We start from the raw sequence: 21,138 nt of genomic DNA on the forward strand, positions 1-21,138 counted from the left end.
ACTTAGAATAATTCTTGCACTGGTCCATAGGCAAAGTCCTGAAGTCATCGGAGTTTGTCTACCATCCTTGGCTGCCTTGCTTTGCACTCTTTCAGGATTTGGAGCAAGCCAGCCTCTAATAGCCTTAGTGGATAGAGAATTGGGTTCAAAGTCAGGAATATCATGGTTCAAATCCCACCTCAGACACTTACCAGCTATATGACTTTGATCTCTGCCTCTGTTTCCTCATCTGTAAAATGAGGTGGCTGGATGTGATGACCTCTGAGGTCCCTTTCAGTTCTAAATCTATGATCCCTACCCCTACCTATCTCAAGCACCCAATGTTTTCTTCCCTTCTCTATGTCTTATGACCTTGGATCTTCAGACAAGCCAATGTTCTTTCCACTGTATAATGCTATCTCCTAACAATAACAACAAAGATGATCTGTTTCTCCCTCCCCCTCCTCCTCCATCTCCCCATCCTTTTCTCCCTCTCCATTCTTCCCTTCCTCCTCCTCTTCCTTCCTCTCCTCCTCCTCCTCTTCTTCTTCTTCTTCTTCTTCTTCTTCTTCTTCTTCTTCTTCTTCTTCTTCTTCTTCTGCTGCTGCTGCTGCTGCTGCTGCTGCTATTCCTCCTGCTCCCCCCTTCTCCTCCCTTCCCATTCCCTCCTTATTCTCCTTCTTGTGATTAATATTTAAAGTGCTGAACTTGAATTCAAAAAGACCTGAGTTCACACCCCACCTCAGAGGCTTGAAATGATATGACCATTAGTGTGACTGGACCAGTTACTACACCTCTGAGCCTCAATTTCCTTCCCCATAAAATGGGGCAGCTGCCTCAAAAGTTCTTATTGTGAGGACCAAATGAGATAATGGAAGTCAAGTGCTTTGCAGATTTTAATGCGCAATATAAATATCAGCTAGTCATCCTTCTCCAACTTCTCTTCTTTAAATGTATTTTCTCCTAAAGTAAATAGGAAAAGGTATTCAAGAGGTTAAAGTACACGCTCATTTGGTAGTATTGAGTTCCTCTGAATATTTACCTATTTTAATCCCATTGAAATTTATACGTGTGGGGGGGTGGGGGGAGAGAGACAGAGAGAGAGAGAGAGAGAGAGAGAGAGAGAGAGAGAGAGACAGAGAGAGACAGAGAGAGACAGAGAGACAGAGAGAGACAGAGAGAGAGAGAGACAGAGAGAGAGACAGAGAGAGAGAGAGAGACAGAGACAGAGAGAGAGACAGAGACAGAGAGACAGAGACAGAGAGACAGAGACAGAGACTGACAGAGAGACAGAGAGACAGAGAGAGACAGAGAGACAGAATCAGAGAGATAATCAGGGAGAGAATAGATATTATAAATAAATAAAAAACAGCTGCTTGCTCATTTGTGATATTTTGGATATGTAAGAAATAGCAATAACAGAAACGAGACCTCTCTGCGTTGCCAGTAGCAGGATTTAGTGTGCAACTTTGAAAGAATGATATGTAGCTTACAAGGAGAATGAATCTACCAGAGTGGGAAAATGTGAATGTATGTCTGACAAACCAATTACCTTTTTTTACAGCAGGAGAAGAGAGGCAGCCATAGGGGCCACATTGCCCAATTACAAGAGGTAAGTCCAGTGGCACAGGTGGTCAGCAGTCCTGTCAGAGCAAGGAACCTTGTGACTCTGGCACTTGAGCAGGCAGCCCCTAGAGTCACCTGTGGGGCTGGCAAATCACTGGAGTGATCTCCCAGAATTAATGACTTCCTTTTCTCCTCAGGCAGAGCCAGCTGTTGCCTGCTGTACAACAGTGAAACTTCTGCTTCTCCTGAGGACTTTTGGCCAAGGCTGGACAATAGCTTAGAGGTCAAGTTCAAAGCCTTCATTTTTGAAGTTCAGAGACTCACAGAACCTTAGAGCTGGAAGGGAGAACTCAGAAGTCATCTCACCCAACTTGACCTGAAAAATGAACACCCTCAACAGCATCTCTGACAAGTGGTCATCCACCCTCCACTGGGAGACCTCCGGTGATGAGGAACTCACTACCTACTAGGACAACCCAGCCCCCTTGAGGACAGGTCGAATTGTTAAGTTGTTCTTCCTGATATCAAGCCTGAATTTGGCTCTTGGGGCCTTGCATCCTTTGGTCCAGAAGGATGAGGACTGAGAAAAGAAAGTCATATTTGACAGTTGAGAGATCTTCAGTAACTTTGAAGAGAGCATTTCAGGGGAGTGATCAGGTCAGAGGCCAGACTGAAAGAGATGAGGAGTGAGGGGAGATAAAAATGATAGAGACTGCTTTTTCTTCTTAGGAATCTGTGAAAAGGAGAAGGGATATTGAATAATAGCTTGAGGGGATGGTAGAGTCTGGTGAAATATTGTGACTGCTGTTACTTCTGCTGTTGCCGTTGTAAGGATGAGAGGAACTCGCCTATGTTTGCAGGCTAAAGGAAAGGGGTATTAGATAGTGTGAGAGTAAGGATGATGGGAGAAGGGATGCCTCTCCCTTCCCAATGTCTGTCCTGATACGTGACTTTTGAGAATCAAAAACAACAGCCTAAAATGTGGGCTGATATCTCTTAATGCAGCCTAAGATTTAATTGGATTTTGTCAACTGCCACATCATTCTGCTGATTCTTATTGCCTTTCCACCAAGATCTTTTATACATGTACTGCTACCTTGCTATCCCTCTCCCATACTGTATTTCAGCAGTAGATTTATGTAAGCACAGACATAGAACCTCTGATTTATACCTATTACATTTTGTCTTAGTGAATTTAGCTCCTTATTGTCACTATTCTTTCGGATACTGACATTCTCATCTAATCCCTTCTAAGTGCTCAAAATCCTGGAGCACATTTGAAAATGAAGACATATGAATGTTCCTAGTACTATGTACACACAGTGTACATTCGGTGCAAATGGAAGGTGACCTTAGAGGGCAAAGACTAGCAACAGAGGAGACTGCAGAAAGCCTCCTTCAGGAGATGGGATTTAAACTGAGCCTTGGAAAAAGTTAGGAATTCTAGGAAGCAAAGGAGAGGAAGTAGGGTATTTCCAGCATGGGGGACAGCCCATACAAAATCAGAGGCAACAAAGGGAGTATTGTACTTGAGAAACAAGAAATACAGTAGAAAAATGATATAATCTCCCCATTTATCTTGAGTTATACTTTCCTGTTAATCTTTTTTTTTCCTAAACTTCCCAATCTAAAGATTGTTCTCTTTGGTGAAGAAGAGAAGCAGTATAGGAATTGAGTAGTTCTGCCCTTTTTGCTCCTCACATAGGAATCCAGTAGTTCTGCCCTCTCAATTGTCCACTACCCTTGCTTGTTCCATTCACTTAAGGAAGGAATCCTTTTCATTCCTTATTGTTCCACTTGCTACAGTAGTGCCTAAAAGGAAATGAAGACCTTTTGGTTGTTCTTGGCCTCTTTCTAGAGCCTTAGCCTCTCTCTTGAGCCTTAGCTATCTTTAGAGGTTTGAAAGTACTTGCCTAAGGTCATAGAGTTGGTTGGAGTCAGGAAAAAGACCAACCAGGTCGCCTGAACTCCAGTACAGGAGTCTTCCAGTGGTATAGTGAAAAGAATATCGGCTTTGGAGAACCTATGTCAACTCTAACGCTCATTGTTTGTGTGACCTTGGGCAAGTCTCTTACTTTCCTGGACCCCAGCTTCCTCATCTGTGAAATTAAGGTATGGGAATAGATGCCTTGGAGGTCCCTTAGATCTAGATACATGATTCCATAATGCTTTCACGGTATAGAGGTTAAGGCAGGCTAAAGCACAAGCTCCCAGGGCAACTTGGGTGAAGTTGGGCCAGTCATTTAACTTCTCTGCATCCAGTCTCAGTCTCTTCTGTCAGCTGGGGCAAGGGTAGATTGTATATTCTTTCAAGCTTCCTTCCAGCTCTGAATCAATGATCATACAAATTGGAGCCCAGCCACTTACTGGTCATGTGAATGAGAAGTCACTTCAAGTCTTTGAACTTCATTTTCCTCCTCTGTAAAACAAAAATGATGTAATTCATGCTACCTTACAGAAATGTGCTGGGGAAAGTTCTTCATAATCTTCAGAGCACCAGAAAATCATAAGCTCTTAGTATTGTTAGAAACACTCATGTTCTGCTGGGTATGTATTGCTGGTTTTTAGGATGAAAACCAATTTAATTATCTATATATGTGTGTGTGTGTGTGTGTGTGTGTGTGTATCTTTGTATTTTTCTTAAATTTGATTTGTTTTAATATCCTGCATGCTTCTATGTAGCATTAGTTTGAAAGTCTCCCATTGAAAAAAAAAATATTTCAGCTACCTTGTATGTTCTGGTTCCTTTGACCACAAGAGTCCCCTGACATGCTGACCTGCAGTCATCAGCAACTAAGTCCCAATTCATCATTGCCTCCAGCCCCTGACAATTAAACCTGCGTGGCTTGGACACCTGAGCAGTTCTCAAGCGTCTGCAAGAAAAGATAGTCAAACATCTGTTGTGTTCTTTCACAGCTTGTGAGCTGAATTCAGCACCTGGGCTGCCTGCAATAAGCTACTCCAAGTTCTCTCTGTCTCTGTTTCTCTCTATCTAACACTGTCTCTTTCCATCTCTGTCTTTCTTTTTCTCACTGCCTGTGTCTCTGTGTTGTCTCTTTCTCTGTCTCTATATCTCTGTCTCTCTGTCTTTTTCTACCTTTCTGTCTCCCTGTGGGTCTTTGTCTCCATCACTGTCTTTTTCTATCTCTTTCCTTTTCCCTCGGTCTCTGTGTGTGTGTGTGTGTGTGTGTGTGTGTGTGTATGTGTGTGTGTGTGTGTGTGTGTGTGTGTGCGCGCGCTGACGTGCGTTCCACCCTCCCAAGCTGAAGGGAGCCTTAGCAATCATAGGATAACAGATTTTGACCTGCAGGTGACCTCAAACACCATCTTGTCCAATTCCTTCTTTTTAGACATGAAGACATAGAAACTAAAAGAGCCTGTGTGATGTGCACTGTGAGTCCCAAAGCCACTAAGTCTCTGAGCAGAGATGGGAATCCAGATGTTCTTGGCTCCAGCTTATCCTCCTAGCCCACACTGCCTCATCTGGGGAAAGAGCATCAAACTGTAAGTCAGGAGATCTCAGGATGAATTTGCCTCTGGTCCTTACCATCTATGTGACCTTGGGTAAATCAAGCCAGTGCTCTGGGCCTCCGTTTCCTCATCTATACTTGTATACAAGGGGCAATCCTTCAGTTGTTAGATGGATGTGAACTGCTATTATCCAGTCCAGCTCCTACATTGTGCATCTCTCAAGGCAGCTGACCTCATCCATAAAAACCAGTGAGATGATTTCTCGATTTCTGCAGGTAAGTGTTTCTATTTCTATAGAGTCTCTTGGAGAAAGAAGGAGAGAAAGCCAAGGAGCATTTTCTTAAGCCCTGGATGTCGTTTCATGGAAATTGGACAAAGAGAAAAAATCTACGTCCCAGGACTCGGGGGTCATCGGGGCATAAATTTAGAGCTAGAAGGAACCTCATATAACCTCTCCTTTGGCAGATGCGGAAACTGAGGACAAGAAAATTTACTCCACTGGAAGGGAGATCCCTAAGTCCAAGTACCTCATCCCATTTTACAGATGATTAAGTTAATGCCAGTAGACATGAAGTGACTTGCCCAGAGTCACCTAGGTTATATGAAGAGGGAAGGAAGAAAGGAAGGAAGGAGGGAGGGAGGTAGGGAGGAAAGAAGGAAGGAAGGAAGGAAGGGAGAGAGGAGGAAGGAAGGAATGAGGAAGGAAGAAGAAAAGAAGGAGGGATGGAGGGAGGGAGGAAAGAAGGAAGGAAGGAAGGAAGGAAGGGAGAGAGGAGGAAGGAAGGAATGAGGAAGGAAGAAGAAAAGAAGGAAAGAAGGAGGGATGGAGGGAGGGAGGAAAGAAGGAAGAAAGATAGATGGTAAAAGAAAGAAAGAGAGAGAGAAAGAAAGAAAAAAGGAAGAGAGAAAGAAAAAAGGAAGAAAGAAAGAAAGATGGAAGATAGATGGTAAGGGAAAGAAAGAAATAGAGGGAAGGAAGGAAGGAGGGAAAGAAGGAAGGAAGGAAGGAAGGAAGGAAGGAAGGAAGGAAGGAAGGAAGGAAGATAGGCAGACAAGTACTTAATAGAAGAAAGAAATTGTATTTACAACCTTCAACTTTGTCCTGAGGGTCTCAAAGTACTTTTATGTTTTTTCCAGTCTAATTCACCAGCACTGGGTTGGGGGAAGGGGAGGAATAGAGGACAAGATCGCAAAGGTAAAAAGATGACTGTGTTGGCGGGTGTGTGGGTCTGAGCCTTGGTGCCCATTCTAATTAACTCGTATCTGCTCACGTTCATTGACAAGGCCTGAAGAACAATGTTTCCATTCTTGTGCTCCTATTTCTTCCTTTCCTTTCCCCTTCTTGTTCTGAATAGAAAGAACAATTCTGTTGATTGTGAATGAGAATACCCAGTCCCTCTTGGGATCAAAGCCTCTAATTCTATTTTATCCCATTCATAAACCTTTCTAGGTGAGCTATCAGCTGAATTCCAGTCTTGAATTATTCAATGGGAGCTATGTATTATCGTATGTCATAGGAAAGAGCCTGTAATACATATTTAGTATTCTTTTAATCTGCTTGTTCCTATATCATGTCGTTGCTAATCCTCCTCCCTCTCCTATGTTGGATAATCCCTTCAACAGCACACACAGCCATTCCACATAATCGTTATACCTCTCCCGTACTAGGTCTGTTCTGTGGGTTGTTGTGGATTTTATTAAAGAAAAAAAATCCTATATTTTGTTCCCTACAAATCAGTTATTTTTAAAAAGCTATTTAAAACTGGAGAATTGCTTCCTAGAAAGATTATAAATAGTGCCTCATTATCTGGGACCAAATTTCAATAAATCTTTAGATGTATAACAGGAGGCATATAAGCTCATAAATTAACTTCTGAGAGAAACTAATTGGCCACAGCCAGATTCAGTCACCTTCGTGGTGTAGGGATAACCATTCAAAGAAGAGAGTGTATATATAGTAGAAAATGGGCTAAGTGAGAGGATGTGGGTTCAAATACTGGTTTGGCTATTTCATTCTTTATCAATCAATTGATAAGCATTTATAAAGTGCCTACTGTAGGTCCGACACAAGGGACACAAATACTTTAGCCATTAAAAGGTTGATGCCAGCCTGGATGGCGGTCTCTGATGGAGTACTGCAAGACTGAGTATGGTCCTGTGCTATGTTACATTTTTTATCAATGACTTGGATCACGGCTTAGATTACAAGTTTGTCTCATTTCCATAAGAAACAAATGAGAAGGATTGTTAGCATGGATAATGAGTTAGAATCTGCCCCCCCCCCCAACACACATACTCTAACAAAATTCCATCAGGCTAGAATATAGGGCAGAGTACAAGTTATCTCAATCCTGAAACACTCAACTGAGGTATCATCCAACCTTCTCCAGATGGTTGATAGTCAGTGGTCCTCCTGAATCCTAAGAAGCTTGGTGAGGAAGTTTATAGTTGTAGCACTACTCAAGCTTACCCAGAGACCCTCATAATAGACTAAGACAATACATTTGCATTATATTTGCCCGTCTGACTACAAGCCAACCAGATGATAACTCTGGGAACCAGGCCAGAGGAAAGGAAACTAGAGGCTAATTTTGCTTAGTGGTCTTGCTGTAGGATTTCAGAATTTGGGAGGCGGAGTTCTGAACACTACAAGAGGAAAAAAAATGGTAGACTTGGTCAGAAATTGACCATTAACATTTCCTTAGTATTCCCTGGATTACAAATTTCAAATGACACCATCCAACCCTATCAGGCTTTAATACTAAGTCTGAAGACTCCTACTGCATCCAGGGCCATCTCCAGTCATCCTCATCTATATCTCTCCACTGGACCCAGGTGGCTCCAGAGAAGAGAGTGAAGCTGATGACTTTGTACAGCCCTCTTTCACTTAAATCCAATTCACTTGCATGTCATGGGATCACCTTCCTGACATCGTGGTCCTCTTCGAGAATGAAGGACAGACAACAACAACTTTGGAACTACAGGAGGCTGTCATGCCAAATCCTAGACTACATCTTAAAGTTGAAGAACTCCTCAGTGGGACCTTTAAGATAATACAATCCAACCACCTAATTTTATAGATGGGAAGGTGAAAAGACTTGTCTAGACTTACACAAGTAGTAAATATCAGAGATAGGATTTGAACCCAGGTCTTCATGATTCCAACATTGTATGCATAGAGCTCTATACCAAGCTGTGTCTCTTAGCTGAGATCTCTAAGCACCTTCCATATTTAATAGCCTTTGAATCTCCTACATCAGTCCACTACAGGTGGTGGGGATTTGAAAAGGAAATTGGGATGGTCCTTTCCCTTAAGGAGGTTATTCTCTATTGGGGATAACAAGACAGAGATAAATATATAGTAAATATATACAGAGAAGATCAACAGAATTGGAGGAGACAGAGCCTTAGCAACTGAGGAGGTAAGAACAGGCATCTTGCAGAAGATGGCATCTGAGTGTTTCTTATAATCAAAGTGGAAGGCTATGGGAATTTTAAGATTCCCACTAATACCAAAAGCATGGGTGGGATGAGGTAGTTGTGTAATCTTAGCAAAGTTTGACATTCGAATCCTCTGCATTTATAATTTGGGTCCCACCCACCCCTACACACATACTGCTTATGGGAAGCTTTGAACACTCACATTAAACATGAGACTTATAGGATCAAAGATTTGGAGTTGAAAGAGATCTTAGAATATATCAAGTACAAATCAACAATCATTTTACAGATGAGGTTTACAAGGAGATTTATTGACTCGCCCATGGTTACAGAGCTAGGAAGTAGTTGATCGATCTCAGGTCTTCCTGACTTGAGATTCAGCTCTCTATCAGTCCCCTCTCTCTCTACTTGGTGCAGACCAGCAATGTCAATTAGAAATGAAGGCCATTAAACCATAAATAAGGATCACTGTGGGCTGCATGTTGATTTAGAAAGCTACAAATTAACATTATCTATGCTTGACTGTATTTTTATTTATTTTATGAACTATTTCTCAATTATATTTTAATCTAGTTTGGTCCATGCTTGGAAGTTTTGAGGGGCACATGCAGCCCATGGTTGTGAGTTTGACGATTCTGCTGTCAATTATCACAGAACTATCAGTTTTGCTCTGGTCCAGTCTCCCAGAGACAACGTCTTGCCCTCAGGCATCTCACATACTCTGAAGGTTAGGGAACATTTTTTCCTTCCAATAGCTCAACCCCCACCAGCTGTGTTTCCCCCACCGTTAGCCACTAGTGACTAATACCCCAGTTCCATTTAGCCATTTAGTATTAATTACCTTTTACAAAGGGATATTTACTTCAAAGATGTAGCTACAACAAAGGCATGAACAATTCCCCACAACATCTTGGTGGGGGGCACATTTTCCCCTATCCCACCTTGGTTTTTGGGGAAAGTGTGTTCAAAGTTGGCTCAATTCCTATAAAGAATTGATCCTTCCAATCCATGTCTCAAAGTGGCATTACTGCCAGGTGCTGCTACTGGGCTGGACCACTCCTGAAGGTCACTCCTGGATCCTTAGGGTATCAATGCAAAGATGGCTGCAAAACCAGGATTCTGGAACATTAGAACATATCGAACAAATGTCAAGGCAGGGAAAGGACCCAGGTCTACGGTCTCAGAAGGGGACGTCCTACTTAGAACATTGTCTCTCTTTGGACATTGTAAAAGGAGTCAAACCAAGAGAGAAACAGCCAATGAGAGAGAAAAATGGTCACAGCTGACTCAGGCATGCTTCTGCAGCCAGTCAAAAAATTTCCTATTCACCATAGTTAGCTAACCAGAACCAGTTACAGGATGTCTACACATGTTCCACAATCTCCCCAAGGTACTTCTTCTACACAGGATCCACAATTCTTTTGCATGTAGGTTCTCTAGACTCTCCTATTTGGGAATTTGCATCAGCCAAGCATGCTAACGAATTCTATCCATTTCCCATTACACAGAATACATATGTCCGTAACACAGAAAGCAGAATATTGTGGTCATCAAAAACATGTGTAGTATTGAAAAATAACACTACAGTACATTTTGCAAGATGACCCACATCACTCTGCATGGTGCACCCCAGGCCTACCTTGCCTACCTCTGGGTTCAGCTCTGACCAAGACTGATTTTGTTGCTGTTATGGTTCTTGTTCAGTCATTTCAGTCATATCTGACTTTCCATGACCCCATTTGGTGTTTTCTTGACAAAAACACTGGAGTGGTTCACCATTTTCTTCTCCAGCTCATTTTACAGATTAGGAAACTGAGGCAAACAAGATTAAGTGATTTACTCAGGATCACACAGCTAGTAAGTGTCTGAAGCTGGATTTGAACTCACATTCTTCCTGATTTCAAGTCTAGAGCTCTATCTACTGTGTCACTTAGCTGCTCTGAAGGACCATACACACAGTGAAAAGAAAACTTATACAAAAATGGGGAATCACTAATAAATTAACCAATAAGCTATTGGCATTCACTCTGAGGCAGGAGGGCCCAAAATATAGCCATTAAGTGCTGCTTGGGCAAGGGACTATTGTGGTCCGATATATGAGCTCCAGAGTGAAATGGGTTTAAGGTTTGGTCTTTGAGACAGACAGATAGATAGACAGAAAGAGAGAGAGAGAGAGAGAGAGAGAGAGAGAGAGAGAGAGAGAGAGAGAGAGAAAGAGAAAGAAAGGAAGGAAGAGAAAGAAAGGAAGGTAGGAAGAAAAAAGAGAAAGAAAGAAAAAGGAAGGAAAGAAGAGACAGGAAAGAAGGAAGGGAGGAAGGGAGGGAGAGAGAGAGGGAAGGAGAAAGGAAGGAAGGAAGGAAGGAAGGAAGGAAGGAAGGAAGGAAGGAAGGAAGGAAGGAAGGAAGGAAGGAAGGAATCTAACTAGTAAACCCCAAGTTAACTGGGCAGCTTCCAGCCAACAAAATTTACCTTCCTTTGGAGAGGAGAGGAAGACAGAGAGGACGAGCTGAATTACCCCACTGGCTGGGTCCCCATTCAGGCAGCTCAGACTACTCACAGGTTGTATTTGTCCTTCAAAGAGGACCATGAAATCAGGGAAATGATGACATGATTTGCAGCTGACTTTGATTTGAGTGAAGGAGGGCCGTGCAAAGTCACCAGCCTCACTTTCTTCTCCAGAGCCATATGGGTCCAGTGGCCAGATACTCATCAGGATGACTGGGGATGGCCCAGGATACAATGGGAGACCCTGGCCCTTTTAGGCTAAGGCCCTTTCTCTTTTGACCAGCAACTCTGAGGGCCTTCCCCTCCCAGTTTGATTATTTTTTAATTAAAGTGTTCATCCCTTAACTCACTTCTTAAAGAGGCCTATTCACTGCATGGATGTTACCTTACTCAAAGTGAGAACTTGAAAAGGCCTTAGCCTAAAAGGCCAGCATCTCCCATTGCATCCTGGGTCATCTCCAGTCATCCTGTTGAATATCAGGCCACTGGACCCAGATGACTCTGGAGGAGAAAGTGAGGCTGGTGACCTTGCACAGCCCTCCCTCACTCAAATCAAAGTCAACTGCAAGTTATGTCATCATTTCCCTATGTCATGGTCCTCTTTGAAAATGAAGGACAAACACAAAAACAATCAACAAGCATTTATTTAGCATTTACTATATACCAAGGACTGTTCTTGGAGTTGGAAAAACAAGGCCAAAAATGGAATATTCCTTGCCTTCTGGGAGCTTATATTCTATTAGAAGAAATAGTAGGCAGATGTATGATTATATATAAAATAAGTAAAAGATAATTTCTGAAGGCATTAGCAAGTTGGGGGATTAGTCAATCCGTCAATCAAAGGATCATAGTTTTTGTAGATAGAAGGCACCTACTGTGTGCCAGGCACCATGCTGGAGATTCAAAGACAAAAATTAAGTCATCACTGTTTTCTAGGAGCTTACAGTCTAGCAGGGGAGTCAACATGTACTTATATAAATATCCACAAAGCATCCACCAAATAATTATCACATGGTAATTTTTAGGGTTATTAAGATCCTGGCACTTGGGGAGGGGTGGGAAGTAGATAAAAAAAGGCCTCATGTTAGAAGTGATCCTTGAGTTCTGTCTTGCCTATATCACTAGGGATTCCAAGACATGAAGGTGAAGAGGAAGAAAGACTCAAGAATGACCAATTGATTCTCATGTCAGTTGCCATCTCTGGGTCACATAGTGTTCCAGAAGACTTCACAACATCTGAAGACGATTCAAAGATGGCAGCCAAGGGCTTGTACTGTATCACCCAACCCATTCAAAGCCTCTTAAAAACCAGTGACTAGAAGGTGTATGAAAGGTTTGATTATGTATTAAAAGCTACCCAGGTCTATTTTGCAAAGTTCCCAGTTCCATGTGATGTGGCCTTCAAAACACCAACCTCTCCACTCAGAGAACTCTCTACACACCTCATTCGCTAGTATCGACTCCCGCGCATGGGGTGTTAATTGCTTTATTATAAAGGAAAGCAATATTCACCCTTTTATGAATTTTGATTTAATGACTTGAGCACATTCATTATTAGTTCATTATGGTTCTGTGGAATTGAGGCCTCCCGAGTTAAAAGGATGTCCCAGCGCTAATCTGGCCTCAATTAAAATGTAATCAGGCTTCAGTTAATCTCAAGGACTGGCTGGGTTTGAACAAGGCAACACGACACCCAAGTGGCTCAGGATGAAAAACTGGCCAGTCCAGGATGGTTCAGGGACCTCACTGGGCACCATACAGTCCATGGTTCTGATCTATACTCACTTCATGGACCAGATCAATTCAATCCAATAGGCACCAATTTAGTGCTTGCTGTTTGCCAACACTGGAAATACAAAGACAAAGGGAAAAATAGGACCTACCCTCTAAGAGCTTACCCTCAGAGAGGTGAGCGAGCTTGCTCAAACCAGAAAGCCTATTGTTAAATTTTCAATTTGATCATTGACACCAAGGAAGGTCACCTAATCAAATCCCTATTATTTTACAGATAAGGAAACAAAAAGGCCCAGGGAGTGATTAAGTGACTTGCCCAAGGTCACACAGGTCAGAAATTGCCATTTGAATCCAGGTCCCCTGACTTCCCTCCCATGTCAGCATTCGCCTACCCTGTCATATGTACCTCATTATTTATACGTTGTCTCCATTAAGCTCTTTGAGGGCAGCAGGTTTCCCACCCCTGGAAGCTCTTACTAAACTTTTTTTTCAATATATAATGAATTGCTTGAATTCAATCTTCTCCCTCCTACCTCAAAAAAGAGGGTGAAACACTGCTTTTCTGCTCAAGAGCAGGTGGTGCATTGGATAGAGCACTGGGTTTGGAATCAGTAATTCTCCTCTTCCTGAGTTCAAAGCCAGCCTCAAATACTTCCTAGCAGTGTGATCCTGGATAAGTCACTTCACTCTGCCTCAGTTTCCTCATCTGTAAAATGAGCTGGAGAAGGAAATAGCAAACCATTCCAGTACCTTTGCCAAAAAACCTCCAATGGGGTCAGGAAGAGTCAGATATGACTGAAAATGACTGAACATCTAGTCCAGCTCCCCTATTCTAGAGATGAGGCCCAGAGAGATTAAGCGATTTGTTCAGGATCACACAACTAGTAAGTAGCTGAGGCAGGATTTGATCTCAGTTCTTCTTCTCCTCCTCCTCCTCCTCCTTATCCCTGCCTGGGTTTTCATTTCCAATTCAGTCAAATGAGTGGCTTGATCCCCAAAGTCCAAACCTCAGTTTAATATTCAAAAGCCCAAGAACAGAATGTGAATCCAGGTCCTGTGATGACCACGTCAGTGAGCTTTCCTATGAATCACACCAATTCATCCTTCCTTCCTCAGCCTAAGAAGCTAAATTCTAAGAAGGTGGTCTGTCTATGACTTCTAACCTGGAGGTTTCCTTCTTCCCAAGGACACTTTCCTAACCAATGAACCTCAATCTCTTTAACATTCAATTCCGACCCAGAAGACCTTCAGACATGGGAGAATCAATCATTGCTAGTTTTATTCTAGGCTGAAAAGGAGAGAAGTCCTATATTCCTGAAACTACATTTTGGCTTTTCTTTTAAACCACCAGAAAGCATTATGGAGCAGTCAGGGGAATTGACAATGAGGGCTTGTTCTAAAATAGAAGGATTTAAGAGATCTCATTACCCACTTTCTAATCTTATCTTCAGGCTAGAGAGTGGATTAATTGTTGCAAAGTTTGATCCAAAGCAGCCTAACTCAAAGACCCTCATTGCCATGCTGGATGGCATGGGCTCTTCCTGTATCCTCAGCTTCCCCTTCAGGGAAAGATCCAGACTCCACGTTGCCTCAGCTGATTTGGGGCAGCCTAGAGGAGGAGAAGAGGGAAAGAGAGATTGGAACTTAGCCAGAATGAATCAGTAAAGCTTTGGACCTCGTTCCAGCTCTGAGCTGTAGATGATCCTTAAAAGAAATAGGAAAAAAATCCAGGGAGAATGGAGACATTTGTGTAAGGCTGCCCTGCAGGGGAAGGAAATCCCTTCTCCAAAGAACTGAAAAAGCTCAGAGTCAGAAGGCGCCTCATGTAATCGATGCCTCTCCAACAAGTAGCCAATAAGCCTCTTCTTGAATACCTTTTATAATGGGGAGCTCTTATTCCTTTTGAATTTTTTCTTCTCTGAATTAAATGTTTACAATCCCTTCCACTGTTGCACAGGGCAAAGGTCTTATGCCAAAATGGCTTTTTTGCTCTTCTTTAAACATAGCCCTCCATCTCTCACCTCCAAGTGCTGTCTCCCATGACTAGAATGCTGTCCTCCCCTCCCCTGCACCTTGTAGAATTCCTCACTTGCTTCAGCAACAGTTCAAACCTTACCTTCTCCACCCAAAGCGCCTAAGCTTTGTGTATGTCTCATGGACCCCTTTAGGCATCTGGTGAAGTCCAAGACTGCTCTGCTTTGTCACTCACATTTACAACCAAAGGCAAAGCTAAATATCATTTAGAAGTTAGTGGGGGAAAGATTTTTTTCCATCTAAGTTAATTCACCCTCCTGACTATCTATGGACCCTTTGGGGGGGGGAGGCGGGAATCTGTGGACCCCAGGTTGAGAATCCTTTTTCTGATCCCCCAAATCCCACTGCCCCCTTCTGAACTACCTTCTAGTTTTTATGCATACAAACAGGCAGGTGGCAATAAGGAAGAGAGTCAGCCTCCAAACCAGGAATATCTGGGTTCAAATCCTGCCTCTTGATGCTTACTGGCTGTATGACCCTGAGCAAGTCGCTCCTCAAGCACGTTCAGTGTTCTGGGCAGCCCTAAAAAATCAAAACGACAGAGGAGACACTGACTTGCAGTGGAAGACAGTCTCCCTCTCTGGGAGCTCCCTCTCCCATGAAATAATAGCTTCAGTCCATGTAGACATAGATGTGAGTGTGTGCGTAGATATGTGTGTGTAGACATGTATATGCATATACATACATAGCCATATATTATATGTATATGTGTGTACAAATATACAGAATGAATATATAGACATCCTGAATCACTATATACCTATTTTACATGAAATAAATAATATATATACATGTGTATATTATATAGGCATATGTATATATAATAAATGCCCTAAATTACTGTATACCTATTTATACATGGAATAAATAATATATACATACATATGCATGTGTGTACATTGTGTACACATATACAGAATTAATTTATTTACACACCCTGAATAACTAGATACATAGATATCCACACATATGTTTGGGTGTGCGTATACATGAAATAAATATTATAAACACACGTGTGTACATATATACAGAACGAATATATATACTGTAGTTAATAAACACTATGTATACACATATGTTCATGTCTGTAGATGTGTGTATGCATGAAATTAATTCCATATGCACACACGTGTGTACACATATACATAATGAATAGATTACATATCTAGGTATACATGAAATAAATACTATATACACAGTTGTGTGTCTGTACATGTGTTTATACATGCACATGTCTGTGCAGATTGTGTGTTGTGTGTGTACATAGACCTATGTGCATTGTGTATATAGATATATACATTGTGTGGTTTCCCCCAATTAAATGTAAGTTCCTTGAGGGTAAAGGCTCTTCCATGCCTGCCTTTATAACCCTGCTGCCACACTCCCTGCCTGGCTTAATAAATGCTTTCTGATTGATTGATTGAGGCAGTGACAGCTCATTCTCCATTTAGACAACTCTTAATGTGAATCCTCATTTCCCTACAGAGACCCTACGTCCATTTCTCTACAGCAATTTAATCTCTTACAAACATTCCCAAAGTGCCTTTTGTGGGTGAGGCACCGTGTTCTAGGCCCTGGAGATAGAGAGACACAAATACAGCCCCTGCCCTCAAGTAACTTCCATTCCAGTGAGGGAGATGCCATGTTCACAAGTAATATGAGCTCAGGTAGCTGGAGGTGAGACACGCACAGCCCTGGGCCTGGAGTCAGAAAGAGCAGAGTTCAAATCCAGCCTCAGTTAGTTACTGGTTGTGTGATGCTCAGCAAGTCATTTAACCTATGTTTGCCTCGGTTTTCTCATCTGTAAAATGGGGATAGAACAATAGCCCCTGCCTTGTAGGGTTGCTGTGAGGATCAAATGAGGTGTCTGTGAAAAGTATGAAACGCAGAGCTTGGCACTTAGTGGCTGTTACATGAATGCTATTCTCACTCTGTCTCTGTCTCTCATACACACACACACACATACACACACACATACACAGTCACATGAGTATACACATGGCTCAAAATTAGAGTGCCAGGCCTGGAGTCAGGAAGTTCTGAGTTCAAATCCTTCCTCAGACACTTACTGGCCATGCGACCCTAGGCAAGTCACTTAACCCTGCCTGCCTCAGTTTTTTCACCTCTAAAATCAGAATAATAATAGCCCCTTCCTCCCAGGATTGTTGTGAGGACCAAATGAGAGGATCATTGTAAAATGCTTAGCCTGGTGCCTTGTAGATAATAAGATCTATAGGAACATTAACTATGTATGAATTTATCTTGTTTATTTATAGTTCTGCCCTCTAGGCCATGCAGAAAGTCCATCCTTTTGATATAGGACAGCCTTTCCAATACTATGCCCCACCTCACTCTTCTCTCCTCTAGGCTAAATACCTCCAGATCCTCAGAGTCTCATGGGAGGTGGTCTTGTGGCCCCTCACCCTTCCCTGGTCTTCAGCCCGATTGCTACAGGATTTGAGGGCCCCGGACCAAACTCTGGGAACGGGGCTCATATGTTACTTTTCTAGACACTTCAAGAACTGTCCACGAAATGTTCCAGTGAAATGCTAGTTTGTACATTCAGCATCATAGATGGCTTTGCTTTCCATCATATTTTTCTGTAGCAAGATTGTCAGTGTTAAAATTCCTTTTCTAAAGTGTCAGCTTAAAGGCAAACATTTTTCTCCCTTTGCTTGGGTCTCATTTTTCATGTGAAGTCATAATCCTTGGCCTAGGAATCCAATTGGAAACAAGAGGCTGCTGTCTCCATCGAGGACCAGGTAAGCAAAGAGAATTCATCCCACTGTGGTATAGGAACAAGAGCTGCCATTTGTCCAGGTTGCCAAGACCCTGGGTGTGTGACCATGAGCCAGTCACTTAAACCCCTCATCGTACCCCGCCAGCTCTCTGAGATCAGAGATTTGAAGCTGGAAGGATCCATTTGGTCCAACCCCCTCACTTTACTGATGAGGAAACTGAGTCCCAAAGCGGTGATGTGACTTAAGAGCATAGATCTATAGCTGGAAGGACCTCAGAAACCATCTAAGGCAACCCCTTCATCTTGAAGATGAAGAAGCTGAGGCCTGGGAGGCCACTCTTCCAGAGAAAATCAAGCCAAGGTCAGTCTTTTCCACTGAATTTATCAAAATGGTGACTGTACAAAGATCAAAGACCCGAGATTTCACAAGGTTCCCCAGGTGACCCTTAATGACTGGATTGGATGCAATGACCCATGCTGTCTGGAAGCTGCTCTTTTTATCAGAACTGGCCTTGTCCAAGATGTCCTTCCTCTCTACCTCTCTCTACTGTGTGTGTGTGTGTGTGTGTGTGTGTGTGTGTGTGTACCCTCTCTCTGACTCCATCCCTCTTCTCCCCTTTTTATCTCTGTCTCTCTTTATCTCTGTCTCTTTCTTCCTCTCCCCCTCTCTCTGTATCATTCTGTCTCTCTGCTCTGTGTATGTTTCTCTCTCCCTTTCCCTTACACTAACTTTCTCTGTTTGCGTGTCTATCTCTCTCTCCTCTTTCCTCTCTCCCTTCCTACTCTCTGACTATGTTTCTCTGTCCCTGTCTCTCTCTCCTCTCTCTGTCTCACTGTCTCTCACCAACCTCTGTTTCTGTCTCTCTTTATGTCTGTCTCTATCTGTCTTTGTCTCTATCTGTCTCTGACTCTCTGTTTCTCTGTCTCTGTCTGTCTGTCTCTCTCTCTCTCTCTCACACACACACACACACACACACACACACACACACACACACAGAAAGAGAGAGAGAGAGAGAGAGGAGAGAGGAGAGAGAGAGAGAGAGAGAGAGAGAGAGAGAGGGGTCTCCTCAGCAGCAGTTTACAACCACACAGAATCAATCCTTTTTCCATATTTTACTAGTCTCCGCAGCTCTGGCTGTGATGATACAAATAAATTTGCCTGGAAGGCAGTACTAGAATTCACCTGTTGCTTAAATTTTGAAATGATTAAATTCAGTCAAAGAGGTCAAGTCCTCAGCTCCCAACAGTTTGGTGGGCCATTTAGACTGAAGAGACAGACTCGATATAGCAGACACCTCGTTCAAATGAAATGTTCTATAAAAGGAAATAGATTGAGTGCAATGCAGAATGCAGCTCAGTGGCCCTGGGAATAAAGCAGGGAGCTTAGAGTCAGGACGGACCAAAGTTCAAATCTCACCTCCGACATTTCTGAGCTCTGTGATCCTAATCGAGTGATTTAACCTCTCCAGACCTCAGTTTCCTCATGTGACCAACAAGGATAGTCATAGCGCCTACATTGCAGAGTTCCCATGAGAATAAAATGAAATGATGTTTGCCAACCTTAAACTGAGGTATAAATGCTAGCTGTGATGATGCTGTTCAATATGTAATCAGCCTGTAAAGGTGGCTGGGGCCGAACTGTGCGGGGCGCAAAATGCCAAACAGAAGAGCCTGTATTTGATCCTAGAAGTGGCTGGGAGCCGCCGACCCTTTTAAAGAAGAGAATATGATCGAGCTATTGCTTTAGGAATGATAATTTAGCAACTGAGGAAGAGCCACTGGAAAAAGATGAGACAAGATGCAGCATGATCACTGTAAAGGAGAAACTCTATTATTCTAAAAAGCAAAAAAAATGAAGGCTTAAAATCAAGACTGACTTACAGTGCAAAGTGGAGTAGGATCCTACAGGAAACTAAACAGACTCTCAATAGAACATAATATTGTTCAGTCATTTCTGACTCTTTGTGGCCAGATTTGACAAAAATACAAGACTCCTTTGCTATTTCCTTCCCCAGCTCATTTTAGAAATGGGGAAACAGAGGCAAACAGGGCTAAGTGACTTGTCCAGGATCACACAACTAGTAAGAGTCTGAGAGAAGATTTGAATTCAGATCTTCCTGACTCTAGGCCGAGAGTGGGGAACCTGCGGCCTCAAGGCCACATGTGGCTCTCTAGGTCCTCAAGTGCTACCCTTGGAATACAAACTTCATAGAACAAATAACTAAATAATAATAAAAGGATTTGTTCTGTAAAACTTGGCCTCAGTCCAAAGACTGCACCCAAGGACTTAGAAGGCCACATGTGGCCTCAAAGCCACAGGTTCCCCACCCCTGATCTAGGCCCAGCTCTCTATCCACTTCACCACATAGGTGCACATAGGGTTTTTGTTCCTGTGCTTGTTGTTTTCATCTGTATTTCATCTGTCTGAGAAAGACAGAACAAAGAAGGAATTTACTTCACTTGGGGTGCATGAGACAATGGTAACTGATAACAGAGATCAATGTTTGTATCTATTTTCTCTGCAAAGGAGAAAAACCTTCACACTGGAATGAAAGAATCAGATTGACTACCAGAAGGACAAGGAAGGAGATAATAAGAGGGCTCGCAGCTGCTTTTGCTGAATTCACATCATCTAGCCTAGATGACCTTGGATCCTGAAAGAACTGGCAGATAGGACTGGTGAACCATTGAGTATAGAGAATGGGAGAGATGCCACAAGACTGGAGATGGACCAATGTCCTGGGTTAGTTTGTTTTTTTTTTTAATGGAGGAGAGCAAAATTTGCAAACTGCTACAATATTTTTTTTTCTTTGACTTAAAATCTCTGGATTTGACCAAGACATTCCTAAGTGTTCTCAGTTTGGGTTTTCTTTCAGGAAGTGATTGGTGGATTCCTTCTATTTCCACTTTACCTTATGATTCTCATAGATCTGGGAATTTTTATTTTATGATTTCTTGCAATATAGGTTCCAGGTTCCTTGTTTGGTCATGATTTTGAGGGGGTCTGACAATTTTTAAATTATTATCTCTTCCAGACCTATTTTTCAGGTCAGTTGTTTTTGCTAGTAGACATCTGGCATTTCCTCCTAGTTTTTCAATGTTTTGATTTTGTTTTAATATTTCTTATTGTCTTGTGGAATCCCTGAATTATATTTTATCTATTCTGTTTTTGATGGACAAAGTTTTCTATTCTGAGCTACTTATTTTCCTTTCCATTTTTTTCCTCCCAAACTCTCACTACATTTTTTTATCTCTAGTTCCAGTGCTGTTGTTTTTTTTTTCCCTCTCCACTCTTATAACCTCTGTTTCTCCAAGACCCCAATTATAGTAGTTGTAGAATAAATATTCTCTTCTGGCTTGACCTCTTGGGCTTCTAACTCATAATATTTCACAATTATATTTGGCATTTTCTTCTGTTTACTCATACTTTCCAACTTCAGGTCTGGGTTTGAGATCTTATGCTTGGGCCAATCATTTCACCCCTCCTGGACATGTTGGGTAGACCTCATTTGGTCCTGTCTCCTCTGTAGTCCGGATGCTGCTACCATTGTTCTGGAGGGGGTGGGCTGCTATTAGGCCCCATTCCTTACCTCAAACCATGACTTTTATCTCAGAATCCTGGTGACCCATTCCAGGTTAAAGTCTCAGTCTCTTTCTCTTTCTCCTTC

Source organism: Trichosurus vulpecula, chromosome 7 (genome assembly GCF_011100635.1).
Source record: "Trichosurus vulpecula isolate mTriVul1 chromosome 7, mTriVul1.pri, whole genome shotgun sequence".
NCBI classification, from domain to species: domain Eukaryota; kingdom Metazoa; phylum Chordata; class Mammalia; order Diprotodontia; family Phalangeridae; genus Trichosurus; species Trichosurus vulpecula.